This window comes from Rhinolophus hipposideros (assembly GCF_964194185.1).
Source record: "Rhinolophus hipposideros genome assembly, chromosome: 10".
Taxonomy (NCBI): Eukaryota; Metazoa; Chordata; class Mammalia; order Chiroptera; family Rhinolophidae; genus Rhinolophus; species Rhinolophus hipposideros.
Window position 1 is genome coordinate 32,038,437 of NC_138056.1, and position 11,047 is coordinate 32,049,483.

Genomic DNA, 11,047 nt, shown 5'->3' on the forward strand with positions numbered 1-11,047 from the left:
TATCAGCTGTAGTTTTCTTTTTTTGTGGTGTCTTTGTCTGATTTGGGGATCATGATGATAGTGGCTTCGTAAAAGCTGTCTGGGAGACTTTCCTCCTTCTGGATTTTTTGGAAGAGCTTGAGGAGAATAGGTGATAATTCTTTTTTGAACGTTTTGTAAAATTCAACTCTAAATTCATCTGGTCCAGGGCTTTTGTTTGTTGGGAGATTGTTGATTACTGATTCAATTTCCCTGGTGGTAATCAGTCTATTCAGGTTTTCTGTTTCTTCTTGAATTAGCCTTGGAAGGTTGTATGCCTCTAGAAAATTGTCCATTTCTTCCAGGTTGTCAAATTTGTTGGCATATAGTTGCTCATAGTAATTTCTTATTTTTCTTTTTGTATTCCTATGGTGTCTGTTGTCACTTCTCCTCTTTCATTTATGATTTTTTTAATGAGTCTGGCTAACGTTTTGTCGATTACGTTTATCTTCTCTAAGAACCAACCCTTGGATTCATTGATCTTTTGTATTGTTTTTCTGGTTTCTATTTCATTTATTTCTGCTCTGATCTTTATTATCTCCTTCCTTGTACTCCCTTTGGGCTTATTTTGCTGTTCTTTTTCCAGATCCCTAAAATGTGAAGATATACTGGTGATTAGTAATTTTTTTTGTTTCTTTAGGTAGGCCTGCAATGCTATGGATTTCCCTATTAGGACTGCTTTCGCAGAATCCCATAGATTTTGGGTCATCATGTTTTCATTTTCTTTTGTCTTGAGATATCTTTTGATTTCTTCCTTGATCTCCTGGTTGACCCATTCATTATTTAGTAACATGTCATTCCGCCTCCATGAATTGGTGTGTCTTCCGTTTTTTTCCTGTAGTTCATTTCTAATTTCATAGCACTGTGGTCAGAAAGACAATTGGTATAATTTCAATTTTTTTAAATTTATCCAGGCTTGTTTTGTGGCCTAACATAAGGTCTATCTTGGAAAATGTTCCATGTGCACTTGAGAAGAACGTGTATTCTGCAGCACTGGGGTGAAATGCTCTGAAAATATCGATTAAATCCAAGTGGTCCAATGTGTCATTTAAGACCATTGTTTCCATATTGATTTTCTGTCTGGAAGACCTGTCCCATGTTGTCAGAGGTGTGTTGAAGTCCCCTACTATGATAGTGTTACTGTTGATCTCTGTCTTTATGTCAGTCAATATCTGTTTTATATATTTAGGTGCTCCTATGTTGGGTGCATACATGTTTACTAGGGTTATGTCCTCTTGTCAGATCAATCCCTTTATTATTATATAGTGCCCACCCATCTTTGTCTTTTAATATGTTCTTCATTTTAAAGTCTATTTTGTCAGATATAAATATTGCAACTCCAGCTTTTTTCTCATTTCCATTTGCATGAAATATATTACTCCAACCCTTCACTTTCAGCCTGTATGTGTCTTTTGGTCTGAGGTGAGTCTTTTGTATACAGCATATTCAAGGGTCTTGCTTTCTTATCCACCCAGCCACCCTATGTCTAGATTGGTGCATTTAATCCATTTACATTTAAAGTGATTATTGATAGGTATATAGTTGTTGCCATTTTTAAATTTGTAGGTAGATTGTTTTCAACTTTCTTCTATTTACAGAAGTCCTTTTAGTATTTCTTGCAATGCTTGCTTGGTGGTAATAAATTCCTTTAGCTTATTCTTTTCTGGGAAGCTCTTTTTCTCTCCATCAACTTTAAATGATAGCCTTGCTGGATAAAGCAATCTAGGTTGTAGGCCTTTGTTTTCCATCACTTTGAGTATCTCCTGTCACTCCCTCCTGGCCTTCAATGTTTCTGTAGAAAAGTCATTTGATAGTCTTATGGAATTTCCCTTGTATGTAACCCTCTGTCTTTCTCTTGCTGCTTTTAGGACTCTCTCTCTGTCTTTAATCCTTGCCATTTTAACTGTAATGTGTCTTGGTGTGGACGTGTTTGGGTTTATCCTGGTTGGAACTCTCTGCACTTCCTGGGCTTTTATGTTGGTTTCCTTCATCAGGTTAGGGAAATTTTCAGACATTATTACTTCAAATATGTTCTCACCTTCTCTTCCTCTCTTCACCTTCTGGTATTCCTATTATGCACATGTTGTTGAGCTTGATGTTATCCCAGAGGTCTCTTAAACAATCTTCATTGTTTTTTATTCTTTTTTTCTTTCTGTTGTTCTGTTTGGGTGAGCTCTGCTAACTTGTCTTCTAAGTCGTTGATTCGATCCTCTGCTTCATTTAACCTGCTGTTAATTCCTTCAAGTGAGTTCTTTATTTCAGTGATTGTGTTCTTTAGTTCTAACTGGTTGTTCATTATGATTTCTCTATCCTTCTTTATATGGTCTCTAAGCTCCTTAAACATTCTTATCATCAGTGTTCTGAACTCTGTCTCCGATAGGTTGGTTATCTCTGTTTCATTTGGTTCTATTTCTGGAGGTTTCTTCTGTTCTTTTATTTGGGACAAGTTTCTTTGTTTCCCCATTCTGGCTGACTCTCTGTGTTTGCTTCAATGTATTAGGTAGATCCCCTAGAGTTCTTAGTTCTTGCTGGGTTATCTTATATAGTATGTGTCCTTTATATTTGACTTGCATTACTTCCTTCTTCTCCTCTGCGTGTGCTCCAAAGGCGACTCTTGTGTTGTGTATATTGTCCTGTTAAAGAAGATTTTTAATTGTTTTTCACTTGTGAGTAGGTGGGGTTAACTCCTAGGCTGACTAGTTGTGAAACTTGGCTCTGCCCACCGCAGGGTGTTCTGCTGTGTAAGGGTTGACCGCTTAAATGTGGTTTGGTCTCTATGGGCTATTGTGCCTATAGAGAATTCCCTCTGGGAGTGTCACTTGTAGGTCAAACTCGGTAGTACTGTGGTTTTGTCTGGAGTTGGCCTCCGGGTGTGTTGAATCTTGTGCCTCTTAAGCTGGGTCCGGTCGTGGAGGGGAATGCGCAGAGCCAAACCGCTGGCAAAAGCACCAAATTCTGAGGAACGGAAATCTCCCATATTTTTAATGTGCAGTCAGGGCAAGAAACACTGATCTAAATTATATATTATCTACTTCTGAGTTGGAACTTCAGAATTTCATTCTTTGCCACATTATGTCACTCAATCTTGTATTCTCTCTGGTAAAATATAAGTGTTTAATGGGTTTATAATTGGAATGATATGATGTCTGCTAGCCTACGTTGAGAGGCATTGCATGAAATAGTTTTTTGAAACTGAGCCTATTTTTAGGATAAAAGCTTTTTATCATTATTTTACAAGGTATCCTTTCTTTTTAAAAATGTATGGGAGAAAATGTGTTCTTTTGATAGGCAAAAGTTGTTTTTTTAAAGTCACTGATTCATCATTTTCCATCTTTTGGCCACTCTGAACCATGTGGACAATAACGTTTTCTATGCTGATTGGTTGCTAGAAAGCTTAAAGACAATTTTCTCCCCATCTAACGTAAGTTAAGAAGCAAACCATTCCTGTATCAAACTGAGTTTTGATCCCACCTTAGTTCTCTACCCTCCATTTCTTTCTGCTTCAATTTTCTTCTGTATTTAAAGTTCCAGAATCTACTAATGATGTGTGCATTACTTTAACTTTCTTAAAGCCTTTTGAGAACAAGATAGGCTATTTTCAAACCAATTGAAGAAATACACCAACAAATAATCTAAATAGAAGGTTCTATTGTTTGGGTTATGAGCTTAAAATATCTGATTTGACACTCTTTTATATAAATAAGAGGATCCCTCCTCCAATTTCACAAAGAAATTTGGATGGCTTAAGTGTTTTTAAATTCACAAGTCTAGTCACTTTTTTTTTAATTAAAACAAGATAAATTTGACTACTATTGTATAATCCTCCCATTTAGCTTCTCAAAGTATAATTTAGTTGTCTCTATTTTTTAAATTGTTATTATTATATTCGGGTGTACAATACAATGTAATAGCTAGACATTTATCATTTATATCCCTCACAAAGTGGTAACTCACCTCCCCCAATCTACTACCCCCCTGACATCGCACACAGCCATTACATTTCCACTGTCTCTATTCCTTATGCTGTACTCCACTTCTTGTGACTATATATATGTGTGTATATATATATATGTATATATATATACATATATATATATATATATATATATATGTATATATATATAATTATAGTTGACATCCATTATTGTTCAGCTTCAGCTTCAGGTGTACAGTGCAGTGATCAGGCATCTACACTGCCTCTGAAGTGGTCTCCCTAATGAGACAAGTGTCCATCAGATACCCTACAAAATCTTTACAACATTATTGATTATATTCCCCAAACAGTCTTTCATATCCCCATGGCAACCTTGTGGTTACCGATTGTGCTTTCTAATCCCCTCACCTTCCCCCTTATCCCCACCCCCCCTCACCATCTAGCAACCCTCAGTTTTTCCTCTATGTCTCTGAGACTGTTTCTGATTAGTTTGTTCATTTATTCCTTTCTTTAGATTCCACATAGAAGTGAGATCATATGGTACTTGTCTTTCTCCATCTGACTTATTTCACTTAGCATAATGTTCTCTAGGTCCATCCATATTGTTGCAAATGGTAAGATTTCATTCTTCTTTATGGCCGAGTAATACTCCATTGTATAAATGTACTACAGTTTTTTAATCCAGTCATCTATCGATGGGCATTTCGGTTGTTTCCATGTCTTGGTTATTGTGAATAGTGCTGCAATAAACATAAGGGTGCATACATTTTTTCGAATTAATGCTTTGGATTTCTCTAGTCACTTTGAAAATGCAAAAATACAGGCTTTGCAGACCAGAGAAAAAAACACTTGTCTCAGAGATTGTCTGTTAGAGACCATCAAACTTACTCTTGTGTTTCTTCTGTGCCTTTCCCATGGAAGATTTCTGTTTTGAAAATGTGTTTTACATGTTGAATAGGACTATTGCAAGCAAGAAATGAGGCTAATAGAGATATAAATCTCTCCTATTTCATGAACCCTTAATATATCTATTGTCTCTTTTTACCCAGAGGAATTTTCTTTCAGAAGTGAATTTTTAAATCTAATCTTAATCCAATTGTCAGATTATCTGGAAGGAAGTGCTTGGGTTAAAGCTGTTTCATATTAACATGAAGAATTAACAGCCTCATCACCAGGTTTCCAAGCAAAGTATTCAATATGGGGAACATTGGGTTGTGTTCAGATAATTTAATTATAAAGCCTAGCAAATGTGTATGTGAGTAGTGGTGGGAAGTGGCTGGGGGTGTGTGAGGTTAGCACTTTCAATATACTGTCATCTTTTTAATGCACATCATTCCCCACGTAAACAAAATGACTCTGCAATCCAGGAAGTTTAATACCTGTGTTTATGGCACTTGTCTCTGAGGGATGCTGTGTTGAATCTTAGGAGTTGTAGGAAAAGCAAACCACAGCCTTATACCCTACAAATCTCCTTATGCCCTAGAAGTAAGGGGAAAAAAAAATTTCACCCTGAATTCCATTCTGTTTCTCTGGCAGAATAGAAGGCTTCCTGGCTGAGCAGCTGGGCTCAGTGGATGAGCAAGGACTCTCTTACCATGTATCATCTAACTAGTACCTGCCAAGAAAGCTGTTTTCTACTTCTAATTGCCAACCTTTCCTTGTTCCTCTCTGCTGTTGCTGCTCCCAGCTTTCCCCTGCTGTGTCAATTGCAGGATTCCAAGTGCTCTCCACCCTGTGCTATCTGGTGTGTTATGAACATCTAGAAAGGCTTCCAGGGACTGCTGGGGGTGATGGGGGCTTCCAGAGAATGTCAATCACTGTCTGGACCAAGACACAATGAGATTCTCTAACTTGAAATTCCATCCTCTTTCTTGTTAATACTAATCCAGTAGTGGGGCAAATCTCATTTCATATTAATATTAAAGGAACATCTACAAATTCACCTATTTTTTTTCATATCTGTCTTGTTATAAAATAGGGGTAGCTAACTCTAAGTGTTTTTTGGCAACGATTTACCATTTTAAAAGCTCCTTTGAACTTTGGCTGTCCAAATACCTAATTTTTCCATGCTTTCTTATGTGTTATTTATTACTTTAACATTTCATTTAGTTTTGAATTGCACAATTCTTATAAAAATCTAACCAATGCTAATTCTACACATTTGTTATATGTGCTACAAGCCTTTCTATTGGGCACAATTCTATGCTAGACTGACCAGGGCAAAATCTTGTAGACGAGTTAAGTTGATAAAGACCTGATTGGCCTTGTTGATATCATGATGCTATTTATTGGTTGCCTGACCAGAAAAGTATGTTTCTATTTGTAAAACAAAACAAGCAAAAAAAAAAAAAAAGAAAAAAAAAAAAGAAGAAAGAAAAAGAAATGTAGATAAGGTAAAAGAACACTTACCTAAAACTAAGTAGCTGAGTTTCATTATTTAAACAATGATATACAATTGTATGTTCCTTTGACTGTAATCCATTTGCAACATGATGAATATTTTTTTATATTTTTCTCAGTTACTTTGAGTGACTGGCTCACTCAAGGTAACTGGCTACCTTTCCCATATAGGTATAGTCGTTGTCTGGCCAGGGAAGGACTTTATTCCAATAAAGTGGCATTAGAGCTACATCCTGAATAATGAGAAGAAGCTAATCAGCCAAAGCACATTCCAGCTGGAGGGAAAACTATGGCATAAGCCCTCAGGTGGGGTAGAGTTTCCTGAGGGTCAGAAGGAGGACTGGAGTTTTGTAAGCAAGGGGGAGAGATGTATTGGAGAGAACATTGGAAAGGGACTTGATACTGTGGAGAAGTAACAGCTGTGGGACGAAGTATGGATTTTATTCTAAGAGCCGAGGAAAAGCCAGAGGCAGATAAAAGTTTCTCTCCAAGAGACCCCCAAAATACACTCTATTATTTAAGGTCCCATCAAGAGGCAGAAATATTCAATAAGCATATCGTCACCATTTAGTGTAGGTGACAATTTGATTAATTGTGATGCCACTGCATGTCATGCATTATTAGCATTCCATTTCCCATTGGCAAGGTGCTGAGCTCTGCATTCACACTCAAGGACACTTCCAAAGCAATCCACAATCTTGTAGTGGATGGTCCGTTTTTGAGTACCAATTTCTATAGATGTGAGAGCAGATAGAAATCACTAGCAATTTTAATGGAAATAATTTACTATAAGAAACAGTTAACTAGCTATAGCTAACTAGGTGAGTGAAAGGGTAAAAAAGAATTCTAAGGTAATAACTGCTGGAAGCAGCTGCTCCGATTGGACTGGGGAACGAAGGCAAAAGATTGAACTTATTAAAGCTTGAAGGAGGGGTTAGTTGGAGCTGAAACTCCAAGGACATCTATTACTTGGCACGTTCTGGATTCCAGACCTCTGAGGATGGAGGGCTAGATAGATGAATGTCTTTGAGAGGGCTTGATAAGGCTATTTCTGAGAGTGCTGAAACGACCGCAAACCGGAGTTAGCTGTTCCTATGCTGTGAGGGTGGGGTGATCATCCCAAGAACAGAAAACAGAAAAGAAAAGGCAAGTCTATTCTTCTGCAAAAATGTGGTTTGGACACTCATAATCTTGCCATCATTAGGAGGTGCTGTAAGAAAGAAATTTATTAACTGCCCCAGGTCTGTAATGCATGAAAAATGAGTGAAGTACGTGAGGGATATTCAGTGTGGTCCCTCACTACCTAAGCTGAACCCCTACACAACTCATCTCAAATTAATTGATTACCTTCCATTTAAAGCTTGCCCAAAAGAATTCAGAGTTCTGGATTGACAAATCTCTGCAATTCATGTGATTCTCAAAGGCATATGTGTCTGTGCTGAGCTTTCTCCAAGTGCTGTGAAACTCAGGTCACCGGATAAAGAAGGCCCGGGTGGTGACAGGCCGCAGAATGGGCCTTGGACCAACAAAGGGCTTTTCTCTTTTTTATAGCTTTCATTATCTCTGATCTTCAGTTTATTAGATTAGAGCTCTTGCACTGACTGCTAATCAGGAAATATTTGATTTAACCTCAGGTGGTCTTTTTAGGTAATTAGCTCAGGTACCTAACACCTGACTCCTCTTTATCTTTGGAGAAAATTTGATAATCTAATTCTCCTATTGGGAGGTCCAGGGGCTGCTGGGAATTTTAGTTATGACCAAAGCTAATTTTCATGCTTATGGGTTCATATATTATGGTTAGCACAGACTGCTCTGTCTTTGGTCTGCATGTACTATCATTATACATGGATATGGCTACAGAAGTCCTTGCTTTTCTGAGCCTAAACTGACTTTGTTTTCAGAGGTACAGAGGTTCAGGTACAAAAGAGTTCTTAAGAAGCTTCTGGGAAGTTCCTGGGGTGTTATGAAGCACAAGTCAATTACCATTTCATATAGTTACTCTCTCCATGGAGAGCTTTCTAGGAGGAGGGCAGGGAAAGGAGAAAACAAAGAGACCTTCACTCCTTACTCTTTATCAAAATATAAAACAATATTTAAAAATAAAACTCAAGTAAGGTTTTCTAACATAAAAGCATAAATTAGATTATTTCTAAAAAAAAATCTAGAAAAGAAGTGGGGATCCAGAAATTGAAGTATAACGGGCCAAAAAAGCACCTACACCCTTTCCACTCCACCTATCCTGTGCAGTGTGGTAGGTGTGGGAAGACAAGGTATTAAGGGACATCACACACACACACACACACACACACACACACGTAGTGGCTACTGGTTTGGGTATTATCTTTCTTCTGATCTCATCAACTCTTCAGGGGAAAAACAGCCCCGTTAGAAGTCCTTGCCTCTACAGGTATAACTTGTTTTATTGTGCTTTGCTTTATTGCACTTCACAAGTGTTGCCTTTTTTACACACTGAATACAAGACCCTTCACCAGCAAGAAGGTTAGGACAGAGTCATTTTACTGCCATCATCACTTTGTTATGGTTCTCTGGAATTGAACCTGCAATATCTCCATGGTATGTGTGTATGTGGTGACTCAATATGCCACACTTGTTTTTTAAATTTTTTAAAGCCACAACAAATATTGCAGTGTAAATGACTTTATGAGTTCTTTAAAGGTGAGATGTTGCTAAATTCATTTTTTATTAAATTTATTGAGGTAACGTTTTGTCATGTGGGGCGGCCTATGGGCCCTCTGGTCCCGCTCCCCACATAAGAACGCAGGACATGGTGAGGCCAAAAAGGAACACCCATGGAGCCATAGATAGGGGACTCATGCCCAAACCGCTCTTGCTAGCTCAGCCACCATTTGCTTGCTAGACCCCATTTTTGCTGCTAGTGTAGCCACAGCAGTTATATTAGTGGCCAATGGCTCACTGGTTACAGCTGACGGCCAACTAGCCACAGCTGATGGCCATCCAATCACAGTTGATGGCCATTTACTACCTGAGCCAGCACCTTTTCACGTGAGGCCGAGAGCCTGGAAACTGCACTTCTGGCTCTGTCCCCACAATTGTTTAATAACATTATATAAATTTTGAGTGCATGTCTTTATAATATGACATCTGTATTGTGTGCTCACCACCTTAAGTCTAGTCTCTTGTGTGTATTTGACTCCCTGTACTCTCTTCGTCCTACCCCCACCTGCCTTCCCCTCTGGTAACCACCATTCTGTTGTATCTATGAGGTTGTTCTTTTGTTCTTCTGTTGCTTTTTGTTTTGTATCCCACTAACACGTGAAATCAGATGGTTCTTGTCCTTTTCTCTCTGACTTATTTCACTTAGCATCATAATCTCAAGATCCATCCATGTTATCAAAAATGGCAACATTTCATCTTTTGCGACAAATTTGGAAGAGGTGTAATTGCATTCCGAATGCTGATGTAGTCTGGTTAGAGAAACACCTGGGGCAACAATGAATATTACTTGCAAGGATGCGCTAGTTTCAGTTGATTTTCCATGCTGCTCACAGATAAAGTCTATATTCAATTTGCAAGCCTTCTCTCAGCATAGCACTGATAAGGCGGCCTGTGATTTAATCTAACATGGTAAGCAAAAGGCCTTCATGCCCCAGATTAGAAATAGCTTCCTTAAAGGAATGGGGAAATCTCCCTCTGCACGAGGTGCTGAGGCATAGCTCCAAGACAGTGGCTTAAGCACAGAGGATTTGCAGATACTTCAGCCCAAAGCTTTCATCAGGAGGGGATGGGCTAGACAGAGTAGGGGTAGGTGAACAACAAGCTTGCCTTTGTCGGTGTTTTCAAGTGGAAAGGTGACCCTTAAAAATGAGGTGATTCAATAATAATAAGGATTCATTTTGCTTTGTATATTATATTTTGCACATATTTTTCACATGTCTTCTTCAAAATATCCTGGATAATAGAGATTATTATAGTTAGAGGGTTAATTCTAGAAAAGAAGGGCCCAAACCACTCTCAAAGGCAGTGTGGGATAATTGTAAGAGGTTAAGCTCAGGGATCAGGAGACAGAGTTTCTTAAAATTTGGAAATATTTTTTATGTTATCTTTGTTTTAAAAATAAAATCTGTAATATATAGATAGATAGACAGATAGATAGATAGATAGATAGATAGATAGATAGATAGATAGATAGAAAGATAGATAGACAGATGTATAGAGAGATAGTTTTTCATTTCATCTTCCCTAAAATAATACTGGGAAGTAGTCAGAGAAGAGAATATTATCCTCATTTAGAGATTTAGAAAGTGAAATTTATAGGTTATGACTAGAGCAGACATTAAGTGGCAAAGCTAAACTTTTGCCTAGAACCCCTGGACCATGCTTTTTCCTTTATTAAGCTGCTAAAGGTGAAGACCATTCATCATCATCAAAGACATTATTATATCAATAGCTACAAGGTACCAAGAGCTCACAGGAAAAGTATTAAATAGACTTTCTATACAGCCTTATTTAATCTTCACTACAACTACATATAAGGTTGCTTGGTTACAAGGTACATAAACCTCTCAAGAAACCTGGTTGAATATGACAGTTTGGAACGGGAACCAGAAAAGCCCTTGAAGTAGCTAATATTATCCTTGAAGGAGATAACCGTAAAAGAGCGGTAGCAAATAGAGTTTGTCATCAGATGCACCTGAGTTTGGATCACAGCTCAGG